The sequence below is a fragment of the Jaculus jaculus genome, chromosome 10 (genome assembly GCF_020740685.1).
Source record: "Jaculus jaculus isolate mJacJac1 chromosome 10, mJacJac1.mat.Y.cur, whole genome shotgun sequence".
NCBI classification, from domain to species: domain Eukaryota; kingdom Metazoa; phylum Chordata; class Mammalia; order Rodentia; family Dipodidae; genus Jaculus; species Jaculus jaculus.
Window position 1 is genome coordinate 82,389,743 of NC_059111.1, and position 12,766 is coordinate 82,402,508.

Genomic DNA, 12,766 nt, shown 5'->3' on the forward strand with positions numbered 1-12,766 from the left:
TTAAGCATCAAAAAATGGCCTGATGAATGCTTTTACCAGTGTGATTTCCTACTTCTACAATGTATAAGTAATTGTTATACATTGTACTCCAAAACAAATAGAATTAGTATTTAGTAATTAAAATTTTTAAATGTTAGATTTTGGAAGTTTTATTTGTATTGAGACAAGCTCTTGCTTTGTAGTCCAGGTTGGCCTCACATTGTCAATTCTCCTGTCTCAGCCTCAAAATTACAGTTGTGCTTCATGTCTGTCTAAAAATGGTGAAAATAAAAATGGTAATAATATAAAATGTTAAGTTGTAAGATTTATTTCTAATGAAGCAATGGCTATAATATAAGCTATATCATTTTGGAACTATATTGTCAAATTAAAAATTACATTCAAAAATGAAAACCATGTATTTCCTGGTAAATTTTGATCTTCCCTTTATAATCTACTCAAAATTCCAGCCACCTTGGGCTGGAGAGTTGAGTTAGTCATTAAGGTACTTGACTGTGAAGCCTAGGGAGCTGGTTCAGTTCCCCAGTACCCATGTAAACCCAGATGCAAAAAGTGTTGCATGTATCCGAATTTTGTTTGCAATAGCCAGAGGCCTTGGTGTGCCATTATCTCTCCCTCTGTCCCTTACCCTCCAATTCCCTCTTCCTCTCTGCTTGCAAATAAATCAATATCTTTTTAAATCCAGCCACCTATCCTGAATTTAGACCTAGTAATTGAAAGATTTCCTTTTTGTCACAGGCCATTTATCCAATTTTTGACTTAAAGTTTCTTCAAATTATGAAACTCACTCTTAGACTTACCTCTCTAGGATTCTGGCTTAAGCAGGGCATTTTTATATTCCTTACTCTCTCTCCTCCTTCTCCCCTCTCTCTCTCAGTCCTTTTTTGGTTTTTTTAACCAACCTCTGACCACGACCAGTCACAACCCCATGTTGCATTATACACTCAATACAAGTATTTTGGTCTGAATTCCATTTGGAACAGCTCCTACTCAAATGCTTGGGCCCTTTATTTCTATACATCTCATGTCCTTCTCCACTTTCTCCCTCTGCTGGAGTTGTGAGGAGTTTCTTCCTGGCAAAGAAGCTCAAAGTTGAAGCATAGTTGAGTTTGCATGTGCATCTGAACACAATATAACCCAAACACATGCTTACTTTATGGTCGAGTGTTAATATTCTTACTGAATTTATTAACTGCAGTTAATCCATATTGTTATTACCAGAACACAACTCTTGCACAATTTCGGGGTTTTTTTTAAGTCACTAATGCTTTTCTTCCTCCCATAATTCCTTCTCTTTGTTCTCATTTTCTCCCTTTTTGCTCTCTGTTCTTTTCCTTCTCATATATTGATTGATTTCTGACTTTCTTTTTTTTTTTTAGTGATAAATGCATTTCATTATTTATTTAGATGTTTAAGCTCTTGCACTAAGTTTTTACAAGCTGGTGAACACTGACAAATTATTTCTCCCACAGAACTACAACCACACATTCCTAGACAGTATAAATATGTGGTTGAACTCACATTAAAACACGTCACCATTTTATCAATTACATAATAAAACAAATTATAAAGTATCCAATTATTAAGTTACATAGCTCAAAAGGCATATAAAACATTAGATGTCTGCTCAGTTCGTTAGCAGAACCCACTTTTTTGCAAGTTGGAAAGAGGAAAATCATAATTCAAACAAAAAAAAGCTGGTAAAGAACTTTTGTTAAATATGGAAAAAATTAAGTATTTCAGAAATTTTGATTAAGAATTGCTTACAACAAAGCATCCCTACCTTTATAAACATTTACTAAATTAAAGAGCACATTCTCTGCTATACAAGACAAAGGCAACATCTGACTGAGATATTGAACAGCCTCTCTCCCATTCTTTCTTCAGGCCCTCCCTGTTCATGTGCACCTCAGAGTGCAAACATTAAATTAACTATAAGGCTTTTTTGTTTGTCTGGAGACATTAAAGACATGTGGTTCTTCAACAAGGCAGATTTTCAAAATGGAGGTTTTTCCGTAACAGCATAAAAGACAGAATGACATTAAATAATTACCAAAAGAGCTGGTTAAAAAAAAAAAATCAACACTTGAGCAAATCTGATGTGTGGGAAATGTAAACATAAAGTAAGCAGAAAACTATATATATAGACCCTACATTTGAAATGACTGAAGGAATGAACAACCCAGGGTCTAGTGTCCTTAGCTCCTGAACTTTGGTTCTGTGTGATACTAAAAATGTACAGTGCTGTGCTGAACGCTTTGGCAACTAATTGTCCTACATGTCTTAGGTACTGACAAGATTCTGCCACAGGGAACATTTAAAGACACCCATGGCCACATGATTTTAGGAAAGGTCAATTGGTACAAATAATAATCACATCTTAAATGCTAACCAGCAAGAATCTTTTGCTAAGTGTCCAAATAAGTTGATCATAACCCAAACTTAGAGGTTGCAATTCTGTCAAGCTTATAGCCTGGGAAAACACCCCTAATGGACTTCATTAGAATTATTCACCAAGCCAAAATGTTGGCTAATTATGTATGACAAAACAGGTCTTGTCTGAAGTTCCACCTCCAAGGCAATAGCATCAGGCACCCCAGTTTTATTGGATACAACAGTTGTTTCTATGACCATTGGAGTCTTTGATGCGCAGCCGCATTTTAGGACGATACTTCTCCAAATACAAAAGTTGCTTGCTGTTGAAAGCACCACGCCGCTTTTGTCTTATGAATTGTACTGCATCTTCATATTTCATACCACCTTCAATTAATGCTAGGGCAACAAGCACTGGAGCTCTCCCAAGTCCTGCAACACAATGCACAGCAATACAACAACCCGGTTCTTCACGAAACTTGATTTTTACAAGACTCAACCAGTCATCAACAATCTGGTTGGAAGGTGGTGCACCATTATCAAAAGGCCAATCAAGAACACGAATGCCTTCTTTCTCCACAAGAGCAATGTCTTAAGTTGCTTCACATACTCTTACTATTGTGGTTACTCCATACTTCTTAAGTTCCTCTATAAATTTATTTAAGGTTGCATTGGTTGGATTGTGAGTAATAAGGAATCTCATGTTCTTGTATGTGACTTCCACAGGAGCAGGGCGGTTCATTTGAGCCATGTTAATTTAGTTTAAAAAACAAAAACAAAAACAAAAAAATCACCCAATAGGGTTATGAAAGAATTAAAAAAATCTGAATACAGAAATGGAGCAAAAAACAAACAAACAAACTGAAGTCTACTTCAATATACTCCACTTGAACTTCTCAGTGCTTATGAGTATGGAGCTGAGAGAAATGGGAAATGAAATGAACCTCCTAACAAGAAGCAGCAACTCTTCAATCCAGTAATACTGAGGCAATACAAAGAAGTGCACTGAGGTTGACCCCATCCAGGTCTGAGCTCTTGCTAAAGCTGTGGATCTCACGTCAACACTGCTGTGTCCAGGCTAACCACTCTTATGGGGGCTTCTTGGTGGAGTAGTAATGGGTCTCTGCAGTTCACTTGTCTACGTAGAGGTCGTGCTGTGCCTGGCAGTAATCTCCACTGCCCTTCAGAAACTCCATAAATGTGTGACCAAGAACACCACAGAACTGAGGAATACGTCTACTCATTGAAGATTGTGGCCTAATCACACAGCCGGTCCCAAGGCGGCGGTGGCGGCAGGGGGAGGTGGCGGTGGTCCTGGCGCGGCGGCGGCGGCACCAGACTACCATGCAGTCTGATTTCTGACTTTCTAAGCATTAACAAATGAACTTAAATATTGGACTAAAATAATTGGCTGTTAAGTAAATTAGGTTTAAGTAGATCTTCCAAAATGGCCTACAGGTAGGAATATTCATCTCGTTTTATTTAAAGGAAAATAGTTTGATAAGATTCTTTCTGAAACTTAAAAAATCATTGTGCTGTTTTCATTATACATTTGTCCTAATTCACACAAAAAAATGTTTCATTTCCATAACAGCTTTTTACTCTTTATGAACTTTGAATAATTGTGTGGTGGTTTGATTCAGGTGTCTCCCATAAACTTACGTATTCTGAATGCTAGTCTCCCCAGCTGATGGCAGTTGGGAATTAAAGCCTCCTGGAGGCAGTGTATTGTTGGGGACGGGCTTATGGTATTACAGCCAGTGTCCCCTTGCCAGTGTTTGGCACACTCTCCTGTTCCTGTTGTCCACCAGATGTTGGCCAGGGGATGATGTCCACCCTCTGCTCGTGCCATCATTTTCCTCCCATCACGGAGCTTCACCCTCGAGCCTGTAAGCCAAAATAAGTATTTTTTTCTTTTTCCCAAAAGCTGCTCTTGGTCAGGTGATTTCTGCCAGTTATGCAAACCTGACTGCAACAAGTTATAAAAACACAAAACTCTTTGCTTATGCAGTAAACCCAGATAGACAGAATATCGGAGAACCAGAGGCTTTAATCAAAAGGTAAGACTTTACCAGAGTAAAGAAGAATGTGCATGAAAGGGGAAAAGCCTGGATAAGACAGGTAACAGGTGCCGGGAAGGGGGCAGAAATCAAAAGGGCAAAATGGCAAGACCATGCCCTCCTCACTAGAGTATATTTATTTGGAAAATTTTCATGAATATATATGTATATATGTATAATACATAATATATTATGTATATATAAATGCAACCTTTCATCAATAATCAAAATATACTTAGAAATATGGTGAGACATCACATTGCAGTCAACATGCTCTGTTGGCTCTGTGGGGCAATTCATGATGATTCTATCTAATTTGTTCATTTATGATATGTTTCATGTATAACTTCAGATTTCGGGAATTTAATGTGATAATTTTTGTCTCTTTAATAGGTAAATTCCAAAGTTGTTCTTTGGCAAATGGGTAGTTTTCCTTGAAATTGAGACTTAGGTACATGGATTTATCACCTGATAATGGCCATTCCCTAATATCTCTTATCAAATGAGAGAAGAAGACACACTTCTTATCACAGTCCATGAGGAGAACTGTCTTCCCACTTCTACTTAAAGCAGGGGAGGTGGGAAATGGAATCACTGTTTGAACAGATGATTAACCACTACTACCCTAGACAATGAAAGAGAAGCTAAATTTTGATGTGCAGTTAACTGCCAGTTATCCTTACCAGGATCTCCTTTCCATAGTCATACTTGAACTACACTTTAGATATTACCCCAGTCATAACTCTTGAGTTGAGCATAAGTATATATTAAATTACTGAAGGAAATTGAAAAAACGAATATTAAATAATCATTAGGATTTATTCATTTCTTACAAAAGCTACCCCACTATGTAAATGTTCGCATATACCTTTTATTTCTACATTTCTGTCTCAAGTTATGGTACAATAGTTTAGCAACCATACTGTGAGTTCTGGTGTATACTATTCTCTTTTGCTTAGCTAGAAGAAGATCTATGTTTCTTACTCATTAACATTTTTTTGATCGTTAGCATTTCCCATTAATCTTCCCCAGCAGGTCAAGTCTCCAATGAGTTCAATGTAGTTGCCTGTGGATACCACACACAATGGTCACAGAGAAAATATATAGAATCAGAATTATTCTCCAAAGACCCTAATTACGTTTCCCTTTTCATAGTGCCAGATCTTTCACCAGTGACAACACAATGTAATTAAGGCAGGGCTCTTGTAACTTGCCATGGGTGCAGTCAACTGATACTAACATTTCTTTGGGAAACACTTGAATAAACAAGGCCCCATCATTTTTATGTGAGAATTTCTTTTCATGAGAACTGCCATCCAATTCAATACTTAGAGCTGAACTATGCTAGTCCCCTTGGTTTTACATTTAATTCCAACTTTCATTTAAAAAATAAAATCCTTGCTTTGCATCTTCTGGGAAGCATAATCTGTATACTTACTAAACACGTTGTGACAGACACACTATTCATGTAAAGGAAGTGTTCTGCAGTAGAAATAATAGTGCTGGCACTGTTTTTGGAATTCACACAATAGCTTTTCATCTTTTCCATTTAATATTTATGACAACTTGGTAAATCTCAGACAATGACTTGTCAACAGAAATACAAGTGGTCAAAAGAAGAACTGATTTCACATTCAAATCATATACTCCCAAAGTAAATGGATTTTCTGCTCTGATATGATGCCCTCTTAAGTTTCTTATAAGGCATGAACCTTAATTTCAGTGTCATGAAACAGTGGTAGCAAGTGAATAAAAAGGTATCATTAGAAATGTAAAGCTCCACTCAAAATATGATGATATATTTAAAGGAAGATGGATAACATAAAATAAAATTCGATTTAGAAAAAGGATCAAAGATGAGAATGAGCACATTGTAGCCAGAGGAAACAAATACAGGTGTCTTGGGAGCAAAGACGAAACAGGGTGAGCAAAGAAGTGAAGTCCCTGAAACAAGGCCTGAGTCCCAAGAGCCCCAAGAGTCTGGTGGGGAATGGAGACTGACCTGCACAGTGCTAGCCATGTGCCATGAGCTCAGAGATATCAGTATTCTAGAAAAGTACTCTAAAGAAGGAGGCACGTGGCAGTGACCTTATAACTTGAAAACAAAAAGGTCAGGGTCAATAGTGTGCTGCTCCCAAGTGAAGTTACTGTATGACGTGGTAATGGAGTAAAGCAAAAGGCCAGTCAAGGACTCAGGACAGTGAAAGAGAGCCAAGTGTCAAAGGAAGGACCCTCAAGTTTTACCCAGCATGGACTGAAGGCTGTGACGTTTGAGAGGTAGTTTGTCCTCAGAAATAATGTTGAGGTAATCTAGGTCTGATTATTGTCACCAGAGTTCAGTTCCACAGCGTCAAATTCATACTTTTTTCCTCTAGAGGTAGGATCTCAATTACCTATCCCAGGCTGGTCTCACACCATTTTATTTTTTTTTTTTTTGAGGTAGGGTCTCGCTCCCTCCAGGCTGACCTGAAATTCACTATGTAGTCTCAGGCCTCATACTCATGGGGATCCTCCTACCTCTGCCTCCCAGTACTGGGATTTCAAGGCATGCGCCACCAAGCCCAGCAAGGTCTCAAGATCTTGATAATCCCACCTCTGCCTCTGGGTGCTGGGATTACAGGCCTGCACCACCATGCCTTCTGGTTTGTTTACCTGTCTATTTTTATCTTAACAGTTTTTGTTTGTCTATCACTTGGAGACCAGCCCAAGTAGTCCCGCTTGAGAACTGAGAAAGACCATGAACTCTGGATCTTTTGTCTCTGTCTCCCAAGTGCTAGGATTATAGGTATGAGTCACCGCCCAGCTTCATTTGAAAAGTTTTAAACTGACACCTACTAATCGTACATATTTCTGGGATGTAATTAAATGCATTATGGTGATTCTAGGTAGCTTTTAGCTTTTTTGAATGACATATTTCTAATCTACAATTTTTATTTTTCCAATACTAGAAACAGCTAAACACTTGTGTGTATTAGACAAATATTCAATGAGACATTTTATCTCTTATAAATGGGATTATTTTCTGATCCTACTAAAAGTCACTATTGTATTTAAAAATAAGTAAAATACCAGTGTCTTCATGAAACAAGCATGCATGTTTCCTGTAATTTGAAACTATTAATTCTGATCTTTAGACAAGCTTTTTGGTTTATACAAGAAGCACCACTTTGGTCATTGGGCTTTGAAGTAGACAAGCTTGAGACATTGTCCCCCACGGCATTGGGTACTTAGAAGTATAAAGTAGACAAAGCATTATAGATGATATTTGACATGCCCAATTTGCAATTAGGAAAGTTGGAATTCAGAAAATGTATTGAAACTATAGATGAAGCTAGCGGCATAAATGGAGCTACAAGTCAGATTTCTGACCCTGGATTCAGTATTACAGAATGTTCTATATAGAATATTACTAGTAATGGATTCAAGAACATGGATGAAGAAGTACTTCAAAGTGATTTTACATTTCTAGAATCATAAAAAATTATGGGAAGTTCCAATGAATTAGTAGTATCTTCATGACATCCATATTTTACAGGAAGCAAATAAGACAGGTGCACTTATATCAATTCACACATTTCAAGTTTTAAAAGTACCCTGCTGGAAATCACACAGGAGCTGTGTATGAGGCTCGACTTTGAATCTGGCAATGTAGTTCCTGAAGCTGTACTGTGTCCCTACAGTGACTCAAAAGTCCTTGTTCAAATTTCTAAGTACTATCTTCCACCCAGACAAGTAACTATTGGGAAATGAAATAGTTACATTCCTATGAATCATTTTCTGTCTCTTCCACTAAAGATACTTTGGCCAGTGGTCCTTAGGTCATTAAAAACTAGAGACAGGAGGCCAAAGCAGGTGATATATCAGTGGATAAAGCACTTGTCATGCAAGCATGAATATCTGAGTTCTAATTTCCCAACACTGTGGAGGACATCTGTAATCCCAGTGCACCTACTATAAGAAGGAAGGTGGGAACAGAGAAAAAAATTCCAGAAAACCTGATGAATATAGTAATAAACATACAAAACTATAATAGGGCTGGAGGGGTGGCTTAGTGGTTAAGGCACTTGCCTGCAAAGCGAAAGGATCCAGAACCCATGTAAGCCAGTTGCATAAGGTGGCACATGTGTCTGGAGTTCATTTGCAGCGGGCTGGAGGCCCTGGAGTGCCCATTCTCTCCCACCCCCCCCCATCTCTTTCTCTCTATCAAATAAATAAATAATAAAATATTAAATATATATATAAAGTGTGCTGGAGAAATTGCTTAGTGGTTAAGGAACTTGCCTACAAAGCCTAACAACCCAGATTCTATTCCCCAGCACTCACATAAACCAGATGCACAAGGTGGTGCATGACTGGAGCTCATTTGCAGTGGCTAGAGGCCCTGAAATGTCCATTCTCTTTTAATAATCATTTTATTTGTTTATTATTATTAGATGTGAACATATTTTGTATGTGAACATCACATGTTGGGACTATCCTTTCCCTCCTTCCTGCCCCTTTTCTGAAAAGGTCTTCCTCATTGGGGATGCAGGTCAACTCTATGGAGATTGTGGGTCATGCATTATGGGGGCAGCAGTCAGTTATAGGGGAGACGCAATGTCTCTGTGCAAAATGTCCCAACTTGTGGCTCTAACAATCTTTCCACCCCCTCTTTTGTAAGATTCCCTGAGCCATGCTGAGAGCATTTTAAGTCTACTTCAGTGATGGGCACTTAGGAGCATCTAGATGTCTGGTGTGGTAGGTGTTGAGTGTCCTCAGTATCTTCCTCCATCACCCTTGTGCTGATATCAGCTTAACTAAGAGCAGCATTCTTGCTCATTCCCCAGTTCCTCTGTGGTTTGAACTGGAGCTGGGGTGGACTGCACTGGATCATTTATCTTCTCGGGTCCAGCTCCATCTGAAAAAGAGAAGCAGATCCTCCAATGGAGAGTGAAGTCAGTGCCAGTTAAATGGGATAGCCATTCTTAACTTAGAGAGAATTATAGGCTCTTATAGGCTAAGGTTAGTGGGAACTTGACAATGGAAAGTAGAGTCATTATCTGGATATGATTCTGACATGTTTCTCAGTTCTGCATATGGTTTCCTTTCCACTGAACACATCTGTTAGTCAATCCAAGAGCAGTTGGTTACCTGCCAAGGAAGTGTACCACTATTGCACTTGTGTAGTATCATATCAGGTTGTTTGCTTCGGAGTTGCTTAGACTATGAGTAGCTTGGACAGATAGATGTTGGCCACTTTCCTCTGGTAGCTCATGTAGCGCCTTCCAGAACTAGATGGGCTAATTGTCTGGGGAATGGCTCTTCTCTGGATTCCAACCACTTCTCTCCATTGTCCATGCCACCAGCATTTGTTGTCTTCAGCAGTAGGGTCATGCCTTTAACCTTTGGTGGGTAATTAAATGCTCTGACAGAAGTCTGTTTGTTTGTTTTGGGAGTTCTAGTAGGTTTTTAAATTTTTTAATGTGTAATTTATTTGAGAGAGTGAGACAGAGAGAGAGAGAAAGAGGCAGAGTAGGTAGGAGGGAGAGAATGGGTGTACCAGGGCCTTTGGCTGCTGCAATCTCCAGATGCATGCACCACCTTGTACATATGGCTTATGTGGGTACTGGGGAATCAAACCTGTGTTCTTTGCTTTTGCAGGCAAATGGCTTAACTGCTAAGCCATCTCTCCAGCCTGCTTTTTCAAATAAATAAATAAAATATTTTAGTAAACAACAGCAACAAAAAAGAGATAGGTTCAAAGAAGATGAAAGTCAAGAACAGACACCAGAAGTTATCCCCTGACCCCCACATGCACACCACAGCACATCCGCACCTACAGTGAAACATGCACACTAAACTGAAGATGGTATCCTATGCTCTTACCAGTGAGTCACTTGGGTAGAGATCCTAAACATTTGAGGGACTCAGAGATAAAGAAATTCTAATAAAGAGATGGTGTTCCAGTAAGGAAAGGGATGCACACAGTAGAATGTGACCCTGCAGGTGAGGGGGATTGGATATTGCATTTGGGAATCAGGAAGCTGTGAGTTTTGAGAGTGTGTGTTCAGTGGAATCTAGTTTTCAGAGGTCTAAGAACTACACATGAAAATATAAATATATGATGCGTTACTTGAATGTTCATCTCAACAATAAATGTTTTTAAATATATATATTTTGTTTATTTATTTATTTACTTGAGAGTGACATATAGTGAGAGAAAGAGACAGATATTGAGAGAGAATGGGCGTTTCAGGGCCTCCAGCTACTGCACATGACCTGCAGACTGGTGCACCCCCTTAGGCATCTGGCTAATGTGGGTTCTGGGAAATTGAGCTTCAAACCAGGGTCCTCAGGCTTCACAGGCAAGGGCTTAACTGCTAAACCATCTCTTCAGCCCAATAAATGTGTTTTTTTAATACTTTTATTTTATTTATTTATTTGAGAGAAAGAAGGAGAGAGAGAGAAGGGGCATGCCAGGGCTGCCAGCTACTGCAAACGAACTCCAGACACATGTACCCCTTGTGTAATTGGCTTATGTGGATCCTGGGGAATCAAACCTAGGTACTTTGGCTTTGTAGGCAATTGGCTAAACTGCAAAGCCATCTTCCCAGCCCCAAAATGTTTTTTTTTTTAATTTAATAAGCTACTGCAATTGAATAAGCATGGGACAAATATGAATATCTATAAAAGTTAAATGCTGAAAAGCTCCCTTTCTTTCCCTGCCCACTGTCTGTACAGTTCCTATGTCTTTCTATGAAAATAACTCAGTACTTTATCTTTTCAGACATTCTTTTGTAAATAAACATATGTGTTTGTATGATATGAGTCTGTTAGAGACTTCCCTTCTCTCCTCCATGAAAGGCATCTTGAAGATGTTTCCCTTTAACACCTGTGGAAGGAGACAAACTGCAGCAGCAGTAGTGTGATGTACCTCCAACGTGCCAGCCTTTAGTTTTTACCATCCTGCCATCCATGTATACAAGAAACTGCTCCTACATCCTACTAATGCTGTGTTATCAGATTTGTAACTTTATCCCACAAAGCTGAATGATAAAACAGTTCTATGGCTTTCCATTATGTTTCTCCAACTATGTACAAAGGGTGCATTTTCATACATTCTGGAACCACTAGTGGCTCATTTACTGTAAAACACCTGTCCATAAAATCTGTTCTTCTGGGTTGTTACTATTTTTCTTATTAATTAATGTAATCTCTTTACATGCATGGGTACCAAAGAAGTACAGTCAGGGGGGTTTAGATCAGTGTTTTGTGTCTTTGGACTTTGCAGCTGGTGTTTTCATGATATAGAAGGTATCTTCTTCTGCTTTCAGCTTTACAGACATGAACTTACCAGGCATCTCTTACAGCTTCTTGACGTTGTGTTATGTTTCACAGATCATTGTAATTCTGAGGTAATAAAAGTGTTAGGCTATTTTAATGATTTTTATACTATTTGTTGAAATGTTTTATCCTTTGGAAGTGATCTTCCTATGTAATGCCACATTCATATCCAATTTTGTCCCAAATGCCATTGATTTGATGGTTCTTGTTTTTCCTTCTTATTTAAGATGCCTTTTAATCCTGTATTAAAGATACACTCAGTTGTCTCTTAGTGAAGCTACTCTTCGGTTCCTTTGGTCTTTCTGCATGGCCACACTTGTTGCAAAGCTATTTTAAATATAAGCTTTTGGACTATGCAATCCATTCAGCATTTTACCTCCTTACTATTGTTCTCTAAAGAATTTTATTCACTATTCCTATTTGTGTTGATATATAATTTATGACCACTTTGTCTAGTTGTAAAAATACGTTGTAAAAATTTGACTTAATCACATTGCAGTTTATCAAAAACAATTAAAGTAGTTAATTTAATTAAATTTTTGAAGGTTGAGGTTTGTTTGTTTTGTTTTGTTTTGTTTTAGCCAAAAACATAGAATCACTTTACAATGGCTCAGGCTTTTATGTAGCTAGCAATGTCAACTTTTCTTCATTCAAGTTTTTATATTTTTATTCAAGTTACTCCCAAGAACTTTCCCTTTGGTTTTTATGGTAATGCATTATTTTAAGTATATATTCCTTCATATAGTTTTCTATATGGAAGCCAATAGTATATAAACATTTATTGCACATCCCACATTAAGCGGATTGTCAAATTTTGGTAGTATTTTAGGTTGATTACTTTTCTAAGAAATGTAATAAATAGTTCTATCATTACTCTTTTTCTAAGTTTATATTGCTCATATCTTATTTTTTCATAACTACATTAGCTAGTATACTCAAAATATTTAAAATACAGTGATCAAACAGGTAACAGAAAGCTAACAGTAATTAAAAGAATAGAAGTTTAATAT

General features: G+C 37.9%; 1 pseudogene; it reads right to left on the reverse strand.

The window, feature by feature from the left end:
- Nucleotides 1–2,496: 2,496 nt before the first annotated feature.
- On the reverse strand, nucleotides 2,497–3,124 carry LOC123464097 (annotated as a pseudogene).
- Nucleotides 3,125–12,766: the final 9,642 nt, after the last annotated feature.